Source organism: Stegostoma tigrinum, chromosome 1 (genome assembly GCF_030684315.1).
Source record: "Stegostoma tigrinum isolate sSteTig4 chromosome 1, sSteTig4.hap1, whole genome shotgun sequence".
NCBI lineage: Eukaryota > Metazoa > Chordata > Chondrichthyes > Orectolobiformes > Stegostomatidae > Stegostoma > Stegostoma tigrinum.
In genome coordinates this window covers 93,562,129-93,577,674 of record NC_081354.1, presented here as the reverse complement: position 1 = coordinate 93,577,674, position 15,546 = coordinate 93,562,129, and the positions used below count along the sequence as shown (strand labels likewise).

Here is a 15,546-nt window from a genome sequence, read left to right as displayed (position 1 = left end):
CAGAGTTGTCTCTACTCCCCTTCTTGAACAGGGAAACCACATTTGCTATCCTCCAGTCATCTGGCACTATTCCTGTAGACAATGACGAGTTAAAGATCAATGCCAAAGGCTCGGCAATCTCCTCCCTGGCTACCCAGAGGATCCTAGGATAAATTCCATCTGGCCCAGGTAACTTATCTATCTTCACGCTCTGTCGGATTTCTAATACCTCTTCCATGTGAACCTCAATCCCACCTAGTCTAGTAGCCTGTATCTCAGTATTCTCCTCAACAACATTGTCATTTTCTAGAGTGAATACTGTCGAAAAATATTCATTTAGTGCTTCCCCTATCTTCTCTTACTCCACACACAACTTCCCACTGCTATCCTTGATTGGCTCTAATCTTACTCTCGTCATTCTTTTATTCCTTAAATACCTATAGAAAGCCTTAGGGTTTACCCTGATCCTATCCGCCAGCAACTTCTCATGTCTCCTCCTGGCTCTTCTGAGCTCTCTCTTTCGGTCTTTCCTGGCTACCTTGTAACCCTCAAGTGCCCTAACTGAGCTTTCACATCTCATCTTAACATAAGCCTTCTTCTTCCTCTTGACCAGAGATTCCACTTCCTTCATAAACCACGGCTCCCGTACTCTACGGCTTCCTCCCTGCCTGACAAGTACATACTTACCTAGGACACACAGGAGCTTTTCCTTGAATAAGCTCCACATTTCTAATGTGCCCATCCCCTGCAGTTTCCTTCCCCATCCTATGCTGCCTAAATCTTGCCTAATCTCGTCATAATTGCCTTTCCCCCAGCTTTAACTCTTGCCCACTGGTATACACCTATCCCTTTCCATCACTAAAGTAAACATAACAGAATTATGATCGCTATCACCAAAGTGTTTACCTACTTCCAAATCTAACACCTAGCCGGGCTCATTACCCAGTACCAAATCTAATGTGGCTTCGTTCCTTGCTGGCCTGTCTACATACTGTGTCAGGAAGCCCTCCTGCACACACTGGACAAAAACTGACCCATCTATAGTACTCGAACTATAGTGTTCCCAGTCAATATTTGGAAAGTTGAAGTCGCCCATGACGACTACTCTGTCTCTCTCACTCCTATCGAGAATCATCTTTGCTATCCTTTCCTCTACATATCCAGAACTATTCGGAGGCCTGTAGAAAACTCCCAACATGGTGACCACTCCTTTTCTGTTTCTAACCTCAGCCCATACTACCTCAGTTGATGAGTCCCCAAATATCCTTTCTGCAACTGTAATGCTGTCCTTGACCAACAATGCCACACCTCCCCCTCTTTTACCATCTTCTCTGCTCTTACTGAAACATCTAAATCCCAGAACTTGCAAAACCCATTCCTGTCCCTCCTCTATCCATGTCTCCGAAATGGCCACAACATCGAAGTCCCAGGTACCAACCCATGTTGCAAGTTCACCTACCTTATTCCGGATGCTCCTGGCGTTGAAGTAGACACACTTCAAACCAACTTCTTGCTTGCCGGTGCCATCTTGCGTCCCTGAAACTTTATCTCGGGCCTCCCCACTCTCAACCTTTTCTGTACTTGAACTACAATTTTGGTTCCCATCCCCCTGCTGAATTATTTTAAACCCACCCCAATAGCTTTAGCAAATTTACCCCCCAGGATATCGGTACCCCTCTGGTTTAGGTGAGGACCATCTTGCTTGTAGAAGTCCCACCTCCCCAGAAAGAGCCCCAATTATCCAAGAATCCAAAACCCTCCCTCCTGCACCATCCCCGTAGCCACATGTTCAACTCCTCTCTCTCCCTATTCCTCGCCTCACTAGCACGTGGCACAGGTAACAAACCAGAGACAATAACTCTGCTCGTCCTAGCTCTAAGCTTCCAACCTAGCTCCCTGAATTTCTGCCTTTAATTCACATCTCTCTTCCTACCTATGTCGTTGGTGCCTATGTGGACCGTGACTTGGGACTGCTCCCCCTCCCCGTTAAGGATTCCAAAAACATGATCAGAGACATCATAGAGTTCTGATATGGAGACCCTGTGGGGAAATGCAGGCCAAGTGTGGAGCAAGGTAAAGGGTGATTGGATTGGAGTTGATAAAGGGTGGCTCAGTCGAAGGTAGGGAAAGTACGGGTCAGGTCCTGATCTGGATTCAGGGAAGTGGGCAGCAGGACAGGAATGGGGCAAGATGGGTTTTGGGCCTAATGTAGGGTTCCAGGTCTGGGGACTTGCTGTTAAGAGTCTAGAAGAGGAGTGGGTGGTCTGGTGGAGTCTGCTATGAAGGGGGTTCAGCAAAGCCTTTACGCACAACTCACATCTAGATTGAAAATCTGGGCTGTTATATTTTGCCAGAAGGGAGGCCTCATGATGACAGATTCCTCCACAGCAATGATGGCCATGTGAAGACAGATTTTCCCACATCTTTCACTAGTGATGCAGGCAGACAACTGAATGTTGTCAGCTCCATTGCTGATTATAGTAAGTGATGTAAGACTTCATTGAGAAAGCATTTTGTTTATCAATATGTTGATTTGGGATGGGACAGAAGTTGTCCACAACCTCTTTTACATAAAATCATTTGAAAATGTTGTTTAATTTCTGGAATGGTAACTTTGAGAATTGTTTCGAAGTTCCCCATTAATGGGAATGCCTCAGCTGGAGGTAAAGTCTCTCCAAGTGCTGTCAGACAACTCCAGTGAAATGGTAAGAGGTGAAAATGCATCGAGTGCATCAGGTGAAACTTCTTGAATTAAACTGCTGGTAAAACCTAGGTCAGTGATGTCAAAGGTTTCATTGCAGGGCACAGCAGCACTGAATGTTGTTGGAAGAAAAAAAGAAAGATCATGCTTCAGAACAAAGTGACTTGGTTTTAATTAATATATGTGCTGTGAAACTGTGAGAAAGATTTTGGGTTTTCAAAGTTGTCATGATTCAAAATGATGAAGCTGTTGCTTTTGTGAGTGATAAGTTGAGCATATTTGTTTCCTCAGTGTGGAAAATAATTCAGCAAACTAGTTACAGAGTCAAACTAATTTGAGCATTAGGATATTTAGACCAATTACCATGGTGTGAACAACAGTCTGAAAGCAGTGAAGGAGAATTGTAAGCTGGTAAGAGGAGGAAAAATATTGAATTTGTCTAATGGAGATTGTTACCATTTCAGACAATATGAAACTTATAACTATGAAAGAAACATATATAACTATGAAAATTTGTAGTGAAAACCTCAATAGTGATTCACTGCTTGTTGGCAATAACGAGTGTGATTAACTCCTACCTAAAAGTGGGTGTAAGTCCATAAGAATTGAAAATAATTGCACGTGCTGTCTCAAGAAGGACAATTGTCCTTCTAGTCATCTCAGGAACTAACTGGTCGAGAATGTCCACAGATAACCTTCTCAACTCATCACCAATTCATAATCTTAAGTGGCCAATTATTAAACACTTCAGGGCCTCAACTTACCTAACTACTCAGCATCAAGCACAATGGCCCTGAAACTAGAGCGATATGCTAGCCAGGTTGGTGGGGCTTCTCCTTGCCTGATCTGGGGTCACAGAAAGGCAGGGATGAGGCAAGGAGGAGGTTAATGAAGCCTGTCCTGTTGCTATTGCCTTTAACTCCTCTGATGCCCTCCCTCCATCAGTCAAAAAAGAAAAGCAAAGCACGATTGTCTGACCAGTTAAGCCACTGAAGCCTGGGACTCTGGTCACAATCTCCAAAAGTTGACAGCCTCTAATTGAAAGACAATTTCAGCATTGAGGCTCCTGATTCACCAAGAAGCTTGATCCAAGAAGCTTTCTTGCAAATGGGGAGACTAAGTTAGCCAATCCTGAAGACTACAACCAATTGTTAATGTCCAATGCTGAAGAAGAACAAAGGAAGATATTGAAGCCAAGTGAGAAGCGAAATTGTGGAAGAGCATTTGGCCTTGATTCAAAAAATCCCAAAGATTGTTAGCGAGTAACAGTGTACTCTTGTTAAATCTATCCAAACTTAACCAATTATACCACCTTATCTTCAGAGAGAGTGGAAAACTACAAACTGTGCAAAGCTAGATGGGTAATAATTAATTACACATGAAGGAAGGTGAAGCCATGAACATTTAAACAAATTTTCATTTGTATGAGAGAAAGAACTTTTATAACTTATACAAGACAGACTTTATCTTGTAATTGTCACATGCAATCAATGGTAATGAGTTAATATGTCTAAGAATGTAATGAAATGTGGCACCAAGGAAGAGTGTACTTGTTGTATTTTGGCTGTTAAGTGTGTAGAATGTTGTAAGATGTGATATTTTGGACGGTGTTGGGAAAATTATCATCATTTCAGTGAAGATTTCTCATCTTTTATGGAAGAGGTGTTACTTTTGAAAAGTTTTGTTATATTTAGGACTGTCTCCTTATGCTACAACAGAAGACTGAAAGGAGTCATGCGATTTGTTCTGAAATCTGCCTAACTTAAGTCGTTTGTTTAAGGTTTAAATGGGGGTCCGGGCTGCTCTACTGAGAAGAACGTTCAAGATGCCTACACATGAAAACAATGACAACAGCATTTGTGATGACAGTGGATAGGCTAGAGGAACTGGATTTTCACTACTGAGGCAGGTAGCGTGAGTTGGGATAGCCCCTGACTTCCTAGAGCAGCTTTAGTAAAGGATACACTGAGTTTGGCCATTTTCACCCCTGGGGAACAGGTGAAGGTGTGTGCTAAGGCGAAGCCTGTCAACCTCAAATGCAGAGTGCAAACAGCCAAAGGGGTCATTAGGTTTCGAGGCAGATTGGTTAGAAAGTCAGTCTTAAGTCTCTGGCTCTTTGTCCTCATTATTTTAAAAGCTGTTCGTATTTCTACTCCAAACTCCCTCCGCCACCTCCCTGCCTCCCCTCACACCCCATTCCTTAACTGTCGCACTTCCCTTAACCTTCTTATCCCAAGCCACACTCCACTCTTGGCTCCTCATATTCTTCACGTAAATTCTATGCCAATTCATGTCTCCCATACACCAATTACGGTACTTCGCCTGGTTGCCAACAGTTATCACTTATCGAGTTGTTGAGTCAGACAGCACAGAAACAGACCCTTCAGTACAACTTGTCCACACTAACCAGTCATCCCAACCCGACTTAGTCCCACGTGGCCACGTTTGACTCATATCCTGCTAAACCCTCCCTATTCATATACCTATCCAGGTGCCTTTTAAATGTTGTAATCGTACCAACCTCCACCACTTCCTCTAGTAGCTCATTTTATAAATGCACCACTCTGCATGAAAAAGTTGCCCCTCAGTCCCTTTTTAAACCTTTTCCCTCTCACTTCCAACATATGCCCCCCAGTTTTGGACTCCACCATCCAATCCATGTCTCTTATGATTTAAACATCTATAAGGTCACCCCTCTGCCTCTGATGCTCCAGCAATAAAAGCCGCAGCCTATTAAGCCTCTCCCTATAATTCAAACCCTCCAGTCCCGGCAATATCCTTGTAAATCTTTGCTGCACCCTCTCAAATTTAACAATATCTTTCTTATCGAAGGGTGACCAGAATTGTATGTAGTATGCAAAAAGTGGCCTCTCCCGTACAGCTGCAACATGGCATCCTAACTCCTGTGCTCAATGTTCTGACCAAGAAGGCAAATGTCCCAAATGCCTTCACCACCACACTTCTACCTGCGACTCCACTTTCAAGGAGCTCTGTCTCTTTGTTCGACAACACTCCCTTAGCATTAACTCTGTAAGCCCTGCCCAGTTTTGCCTTACCAAAATGCAACATCTCACATTTATCAAAGATAAACTCCATCTGCCACTCCTCAGCCCATTAGCCCATTTGCTCATGGTTCTGTTGTACTCTGAGATAGTCTTCTTCCCTATCCACTACTCCCTCCTACTTTGGTATCGCCTGCAAACTTACTAACCATATAGTCTATGTTCACATCCAAATAATTTATGTAAATGAATGAAAAGCAGTGGATCCAGGACTGAACACTATGGTGCACCATTGATCACTAGTCTCCAGTCTAGAAAACAACCCTCCACCATCACTCTCTGTCACCTGCTGTTAATCCAATTTTGAATCCAATTGGCAAGTTCACTCTGAGTCCCATGTAATCTAACTTTGCTAATTAGTCTTTCATGTGGAACCTTGTCAAAGGCTTAACTGAAGCCCAAGTATTTTGTGGGACCTTTAGTTTACTGGGTCCAGTGATGTTACAATTATGGCATTATTTCCCCTGAAGTGTTGCATGAGGTTTTAATGAAGTTATGGTTAGATCATTTCCCTCTAAAACATAGAAGAGACCAGAATTACACTTTTTAATCATGCCTGAACTCAAACCCTCCCCCGGCTCTTGATGTCTATCTCAGTAGAATGAATAGATTTGCTTCTTAGATGCAGAATCTGTTGCCTTGTTCTCCGAGCATTCAATATGACTTGAAAAATCTATGCCTTTCTTTGTGCTCAGAGGATGGTGATTACTTAGAGTTTCTGGGCCACAAAAGTCTGGGAATATTTAGTGGCGCATATAATGGGAGGGAGCTCTTGTGACTTGGCCAAGACTATTGGCACAGACAGTGTGCCAGTGGGCACTAAACAAAGTGCAGAATCATGTCAGATTTAGGTAGGTTGTTCACAAAAGATGAGTATTTTTAAGTCTAAAACTCAAATTGAGTAATTGTTGCTATTAGATGCTATGCTTGGGAATTTCCCCTTAAGGCTAACAAACAGATTGAGAGGGTCAAAAATTGACTCATGTCTGCTATACACCTACACAAAAATTGATCATTTAGATAGATTGCAACTCTCAATACAAATATACAAATCGTGCTCATAAGTCATGTTGAATGTACATTGGAATTTTATTTAACACTGTACATAAACTTCACGACAAAATCCAAACACTGTCATCGCCCTTTTTACTTGGGAGAGCAGCATTTAAAATGAAAATGCACTGGATTAGGGTAGAGTACTGACATGGATAGAGAACTGGTTGGATGTCAGGAAACAATGGATATGAATAAATGAATCTTTTTACAAGTGTCAGGCTGTGACTAGTGGGCTACCACAGGCATCAATGCTTGAACCCCAGCTATACGTAATATATATATATAAACAATTTAGATGAAGGAACTAAATGGAATATCTCCAAGTTGTAGATAACAGGAAGCTGGGTGGGATGATGCATTTTAAGAAAGGCTTAGAGATGATCCAGTGTGATTGGATAAGTTGAGTGAGTGGGCAAATGCACAGCCATTGAAGTATAATGTGGATAAATACGAGCTTCTCCATTTTGGTAGGAAAAACAATAAGGCAAATTATAACCTGAATGGGAATGGATTGGGAAAGGGGAGTGGAGTTGTGCAAGAAGACATGAGTATACCTATACAGGTCAATCATGCCCCCAACTCTGACCACCAAGCCATCATCTCCCAGACCACCAACAAGATCATAACCTCGGGCGATCTCCTATCCATAGGCTCCAACCTGACAGTTGCCCAACCCTGCACTGCCCGTTTCTATCTCCTACCCAAAATCCACAAAGTCAACTGTCCTGGTCGACCCATTGTTGCTGCCTGCTCCTGCCCCACCGAGCTCATCTCTTCCTACCTCGACTCCGTTCTTTCTGCTTTGGTCCAGGAACCTCTGGCCTACATTCAGCACACAACCCATGCCACCCACAATATCCAAAACTTTCAATTCCTTGGCACCCAACAGCTCATGCTCACCATGGACATTCAGTTCTGATACACCAGTATCCCCAATGAGGATGGCTCAAAAGCCCTCCGCTTTTTGTGTCCCATAGGCCCAAACAGTCCCCCTCCATTGACATTTTCATCAGCTGGGTGGAACCTTTCCTCACCCTCAACAATTTTTACTTTGATTTCTCCCACTTCCTCCAACCAAAGGGGTGGCTCTACCTCTTTGTAGGATTTGTGGAACAGTCCCCTTAAGCAATGACACTGGCACCATCCCTTATCTCTTTTGCCAAAACATTGATGACTGTCTCGATGCTGCCTTAAGCTCCCATGAGGAGCTCAGATAGTTCATCAACTTCACTAACATCTTCCACGATGCAGTCAAATTCACGGGGTCCATTTCTGCCACCTCCCTCCCCTTCTTAGGCATCTCCATCTCCATCTCTGGTAACCGACTCATCACTGACATACATTTCAAACCTACTGACTCCCACAATTACCTTGACTGTACTCCTCTCACACCCTGCCCCCTGCAAAAATACCATCCCATACTTGCAATTCCTCCAACTCTGCCACTTCTGCTCCCAGGATGAGATGTCCTACCTTAGGACTTCCCAGATATCCTCTTACTTTGGGGACCATAATTTCCCCTCCTCTGTTACTAAGGATGGACTCAACCGCATCTTCCCCTTCTTCTCATCAACAGTGAGGATAAAGACCCCTCAGTCCTCAAATGCCACGCTAATAACCTTCGAATACAACTCATCATGGTCTGGCATTTCTGCCACCTACAATCAGACCTCACCTCCAAAAATTTATTTCCCTCCCCACCACTGTCTACTTTCCACAGGGACTGTTCATTCTGTGATTCCCTCGGCAGCTCTACACTCCCACCAACCCTTCACCACATCCGGTCGCTTTCCCGGCAACCACATGACATGGTATACCTGCCCCTACACCTACAATCTCACCTCTATCCAAGGTCCCGAACAATCCTTCCAATTTCAGCAGAGATTCATCTGCATTTCGTCTAACCTCATCTATTGTATCCATTGCTTCTGACGTGGTGACCTCTGTGTTGGGAAGGTCAAATGCAGACTCTGGGATTGATTCGCAGAGCATCTGCGCTCTACATGCGCCAATGAACCAGACCTTCCAGTAGCCATCCACTTTCACTCCCTATCCCGCTCCCCAATGACATATCCATCCTTGGCGTCCTCCAATGTTAGAGTGAGGTTCAATCTAAACTGGACAAACAACACTTGATATTATACCTTGGGACCTTACAGCCCAAAGCTCTGAATATTGGCTTCACCAGCTTCAAAATCTCTCCATCCCCAACCTGTCCATCTTCTGACTCACCTATCCACTCCACACTTCCCATTGACCACTCCCCTCCCAGCATCCACCTATTTCCATCCCACCTACCCCCACCCAGCCGCACCTTCCTTCCTCCATTTATTTCTGTAGTTGTAATGAAGGGTTTCCATCTGAAACATTTACTTCCCTGCTCCGCGCATGCTGTCTGACCTGCTGTGCTTTTCCAGCTCCATATTTATTGAATCTTTTGCCAAGTTAAGCAGCTGAGGCCTAAATATTTAATGTTTTTGAGATGGAGTTAGATATAGCCCTTAGGACTAAAGAGATCAGAGGATACATAGTGAAAGTAGAAACAGACTACTGTGGTGGATGATCAGCCATTATCAAATTAGATGGCAGAATAGACTCAAAGGGCTGAATAAAAACCGAAAGAACTGCGGATGCTGCAAATCAGGAACAATGGTGTACAATGGTGTTAAAAAATCCAAAAGTAGTTCAAAAGCATTTATTTATTTATTTACACTTTTGGCTAATTTTCTCACCTCTTTCCCAAGGTATTGCTCTGCTTGAATATGTATTGAGAAGCCTGATCATTCTGCTTAATAGTAGCACCAATGTATGTGAAGCATATGGGCATTGACACAGCCTGGGATCATACCTAGATGTCTAGACTACACCAATGGCTGGTTGTTTAATCTTGGCCAAGAGGCTGAAACAGGCTAAGGCCAAAAATGTAGCTGCACGTCCTGCTGCAGCTAGAAAGCTAAAGCGAGCGTGCTACATGCCAACAATTTCAATGAGAAAAGAAATTTTTGCAGGACTGCACTCCAGCGTTCACACACAGGCTGCTCTTCCAGTTAAACTGCAACCACAATAAATCAGCTTTAAAGTAATTGAAGTGGGAATATGAAAGGTCACCTCTGAACAATCTGCTTGCTTAAAATGGCAGAAAATATGACAGGGATCATTTTTGTCTCTTTTCAATGTCCTTTTTGCATGCTTACCTGCAGATGGGATGGCAATGTTTCTCAAGTAACAGCTCTATCTTGCCAAATGGCTGCATGTAGTCTCCCCATTGCAAAGGAGACAACATAATCAACTAAAAATTCTAGATCGAATAACAAAATGAAAATTACTGTCATAAATGGATGGTCTGAATTGCAGCGAGAAAGGAGGTGCATTTACCATTGAATATCAGACAAGCCAGTGCATCAATCAAGTACTCAGTTACACCTCCTGCAAAGCAATGATTTGGCTTAATCTTCACAATGTACTATCTTTTTTGAGCAGTTGCATTCTTTCGGTGGTTAGAAAAAATCCTTAGATCCAGCTCATACAGCACAGGTATGCTTCATAATAGGGTACAGCATTCTGAAGATAAGCTGCATCTCCTGGATTGATAATGTTTTTGTTGTTCTTCTGTTTTGTTAAAGTATAATCTGTATGAATGTGCATTAAGTGTGTACTTAAGTGATATGTTGCCATTGATGACGTAACAATCAAAGTAGTGATGTACAATATTTGCATGAAAACAAACATCAGTGATTAACTGACAATGTAATCAGCAAGGACATATCTACTTCTAAATCTATCCAAAGAAAATTAGAGCAGACAGAATCAATATTTAAAATATTAAAGTGAAGGCATTTCTTGTGCATGCATGTTCTCTTTAGGAAATAATAATGAATAATGTTTTAAATGAGCTGTTTTTTTCACACCACAGCTGTTTTAGGAAAGAATGCCACTTTAAATTTGCACATTATCTTTAATACCCTGAAATTTCCCAAGGTACACCAAAGGAGCATAACCAGAAAGAAAACTAATTAGCACCGGGACAAAAAAGGAGATATAAGGACAGGTGTTCAATGGTCAGCTAAAGAGGTATGTGTTAAGTATCATCTTAAACAAGAAAACAGAAGCAAAAAGACAGTGGTGCGTGGAGGAAATTACAAACATTAGACCAAATCAGATAAAAACACGGCTGCCAATTGTGAGACACAGGGAGTTGGCAATTCATAAAGTCTGAACTGAAGCAGATTAGAGAAATCAGAAGGGACAAGTCCATGGAAGAATTTGAAACATGGCTTAAATTTTTAAATTTGAAACTTTGGTCGATGGGGATCAAATGTAAGTTAGTGAGACACGGACCAAGACCGTATTCAACAGTTAACATCAAGGTAAAAGCATCAGATATATAATGTGAGTTCAATTTTATGTAGTGTTAGAAATGGGACGCTAGTCAGCACAGCATTGAAATGGTTTAGTCTGGAGTTAAAATCATTGCCTTATGATAAAGACAGTATAACGCTGGAAACTAAGCTCAAGGTCAATGTAGACAATAAAGTTTAGTACCTTTTGAGCTAGCTGGAGATATACGATCATACATGCAGACATATGAATTCAGAGCATCCTCAGATTGCTCAAGTCCTCAAACATGTTCTGCCATTCAGTAGGTAAGCACATTTCATGCACTTGGAATCACCAGATAATTTTGCATCTCAGAGATCTGTGATCTCGCACCATTTAGATAAAATTCATTTTTTTGCTTCTTCCTGCTAAAGTGAACCATTTCATACTTCTTCCCATGTTAGCACCAATTATCACTTTTTACCCACTCTCGTAACCTATCTACATCAGTTTGCAAGCTTCTTAGGACCTCTTCACAAAGTACCCACCTACTTATCTTTGCGTCATCAGCAAATTTTGCAACACACCTTTCGCCAGGTTATTTATATCAATTGCAAAAAGATGATGGCCCATCATGGACCCCTGTGATACACTACTCATTACATCTTGCCAGCCAGAATGACCCTTTTATGTCTAGTCTGTTTCCTCGGTAAGTGGCTTTTATTCCAAGTTTATTCTGAATGTCAGCACTGTCGTTACACCCTTTGCAAACATGTTGAAAAAGGCTGACAAATTGAATGCATGCATGGGTTTCAAATTGACTTTGAAAATTTGCAAATTTTAAATTAGATGCATCAAATTATGCAATGGCATTTGATACCAGCAACCTCGTTCTGATGGTCAGTCTACTAAACAATGTTTTTGGTTCGTAAGAAATTTAAACCTGTTGGATAATTACAAAGGCTGAGCTCCTGGACTTCTGCCCTCTGAATCCTCTTGCCTAAAGTTCATTGTCACATTGCTTTATTCCTGGCCACTGACATAGTCAGAAGTCCCTATACAATGGGACGTGAGTGCCTCCAGAAACAAATATTCCAAGTATTTTTCCTTCCCCTTATGTGTGACAATGTCTATAGCTTGGCCTCAAGCTCACATATTCTGAGCCAAAACCATTGCCTGCTGATAGTTTTGCCCTAGATTGCATTGGTATCGAGGAACTCCCGTATTCTATAATTGCAACATCTCAGCTGTCTTGGCGTTCCTAATGTGTTTTAATGAACTGCATAATTACTTTATGAAATTATTCATTTAGTTTGCTCTATATTTAGTTAATCTTACAGCAGTCCTTGTATTTTTAATACTTTAATTAATCAAATTGATCATAACCACTTCTCAGCTAATCACAAAACGGCTTGTTCCTTTCCCTGAAGTAGGATAAAAAACAATTCCTCCAGCATAAAAAAATTAGGAAGAGAACAGGGATAACAAGGTGTGGAGCTGGATGAACGCAGCAGGTCAGGCAGCATCAGAGGAGCAGGAAAGCTGATGTTTCAGTCTGGACCCTTCTTCAGAAATGAAATCATTCTGGATGTAGCCTGGCCTGCTATACTTATCCAGCTCTACACCTTGTTATCTCAGACTCCAGCATCAGCAGCTTCTAATTTATCTGGAAAGAGAATAGGATTGCCTCCTTCTCCTCTTCCCTTCGCCTCATACTCTCTAAATTCCAGCACTGTGTTCATAAACACATTCAATGTTAAATTACACTGAGGTGACTTTATAAACATAATAATGTATGTATGTATGCGTGTATGTGTTTTGGAACTAAAAAAAAGCTTAGAACAGAAGCACACAAAATTGTTTCAACTGTTTTCCTTAAGTAACTAACTTCAGCTACTCTCGAGTATATAGCGCTTTATAATCTTGTTTAAACCTGAATATAAATTAGAACTTAACAATCAGTGAGACAGCAGGGGGGAATGGAATCACTGGCTAAAGAAGCGACATTGCAATCAAGGCCAAAGAAAATGCCTTCACATGTTACAATGTTTAATTGGAGAACATTTCTGTTCAGTCAGTAATACTTGTCACAGAAACAGCATGACAGCACACAAGTAGTGAAGTAATTGAGGGATTATGGTGCAATGAAGTTAAGTGTGTTCGGTGTAGTCATGGAATGTGAAATTAATTTTCTTCAGTTGATGTTGCAGAGACACAACACCAAAATGCGGAAAGATTATGGTGAAAGGTTATGATGAGTGAATCTTTCATTGCAAACCTGCCAAGACCCTGGAAATGAAGTGAAAATATTTGCAATATTGTTATTATTTTCTGCAAAGTAAAAATCACTGCAATGCAAAAATATTTCACTGTATGAAAAGATTTCTTCTCCTAGCATTTCCTGGCAGACAAAGATTTTAGAAATAAATCATTGTACTTGTCGATTGTGACAAGTGAGGGCTATCTTTGACTGGCAAATTTTCCCACAGCATATGAAATGCTTGAAAATAAATTGATATAGATCGATCAGTGACAAACTGTAACATTATGATTTAGTGTTATTTGTTGCATTTAAAACAATAGCATTCAAACGAATACATGTTGAGAAATTATTATTCTTCACTTGTGCCTATTTTAAATTGTGATCAAGAACTATGCTATTTATTGAATTCAAAGTTTCATAATCTGGTATATCAGATACAAATGGCAGGAGATGAAAAAGTGACAAAACACGAATAAGCAGTTGGGTATTTTCCTTGCAAAATATCACTGCACAAGTTACTGTTATGAATATTTCAGTGCTTTAAATGCATTCTATGACTGAACCTGTTGGTAATAATTAACGGCAGTAAATCATTATCGCGAGTCTCATTGCAATGAAATACCATGCCTATCGACAATGACAATCTCATTTAAACCAAGAGATTAATAATAATCAACAATAGAGAATGTATTGCTTTTTAAGTATAGTAGCAGTAATATTACACCTTAACAACTATAATACAAAAAGACAAGTGCTATTTGAATAAATAATGTTAGTTTACAGTTTTCTAAATGAATTAAGATTACCATGCAAAATATGCAGATGTAAACAGAGCTACTTCAGGGGGAGTAAAAGACAGAATATTCCCTGTGTCGGATTTAAAGAACTGCACTGTTCAGTTTGAAGTTTTCTTGACATTCAAGACAAATGATGATCCTACAGGCTGGAAATGAATATTCCTTCCAAGTATCTTTTATTTGTTGGAATCCACCAGGTTCTAGAAAAGAAAAGCCTCAAAAACCATGCAGCAGCTACTCACCAATCCTCTAGCCGTTCCACGTCAGGCTATGATATGTTCTTGCATATGGTTAAGATGATGAATACATAATCTGCCTGCTCATGTTTATGCAATTGGGAGACATGAAAATTGAGAAAAAAAAATTCAGATTGAACCTACTTTAAACAATGCGTTAAACCAGTGGCAAAAAATGATTTATTAGTAATTATCTATTTGTATGCGTGTCACTGTTTAATACCAAGTGTGGCTACAGATACATTTAACTGAGTTTGCAAGCTGGATATTCTGAATCTCACTCTTTCATTTTTATTCATTAGTCATAACTCTGTAAGGAATGTTCTTTTTTGAAGAAGTAGTGTCTGCTGCTCATTATACAATACCACGTGATTCTAATGTCCTTTCCTACACAAACATTATCTGATTCTTTTTTCATTTTTCTCACTGTTGCGTAAAAATACTAACAGAGATTGTGTACATGTAATTTGAACTTTTTGAACATCCTTATGAACCCAATTTTGATAACACATTTGAATAATAAATTACATCATATTGTGGGATATTTTCAGCTAAAATAGCATAAAATATCCACTTTATATTAAAATAATTAAATCTGAAATAAGCAAACCTTATTTTCAGCCTGGTTGATTGAGCAGATTAGAATTTAAATTAGCTGAAAGTGTTGTTGCTTGGCTGATTTTATCATCCTCGCTTTATATTCTTATTCCCATTTAGATTATAGTTTAGAATATCCAATTTAAATCTATAACACCGTTGCATGTCTGATAAGGACAGTGTCGGTACTTCTTAGTTTTATTAAACTACATAATAAATCAACTCAGAATGGATGGTGCGGTGGATTAGACACTGAACTCAAATTCAGTCCAAAGATTGATAGGAAAATGTTTCTTGGAAATAAAACAGGGTAATCTCAATGTTGTCAATATTAGCCCTACAGGGGAAAAAGAATGTGATAGAAGCAAAATGGATTGCCAAGTTACTACTACCCATTTCACACAATCACATGAAAGCCGTGATCTGACAAAACATACTTAAAACAGTTTTGTAGACCTGGGAGTGCTAATTGCTCAACATGGAAAGTATCCCGTGACTCTTTAACTCAATATGGATAGAAGTTCACAGGCAAAAATTG

At 40.6% G+C, this 15,546-nt stretch overlaps 1 long non-coding RNA gene across 1 annotated transcript in view; it reads right to left on the bottom strand.

Annotated features, from left to right (window-relative positions):
• LOC125452304 (uncharacterized) overlaps positions 1-14,442 on the bottom strand; it is a 168,966-nt gene extending 154,524 nt beyond the window's left edge. Inside the window, exon 1 of the long non-coding RNA XR_007247528.2 lies at positions 14,418-14,442. This is a non-coding gene — a long non-coding RNA (uncharacterized LOC125452304). The remainder of the gene's footprint in view (positions 1-14,417) is intronic.
• Positions 14,443-15,546: the final 1,104 nt, after the last annotated feature.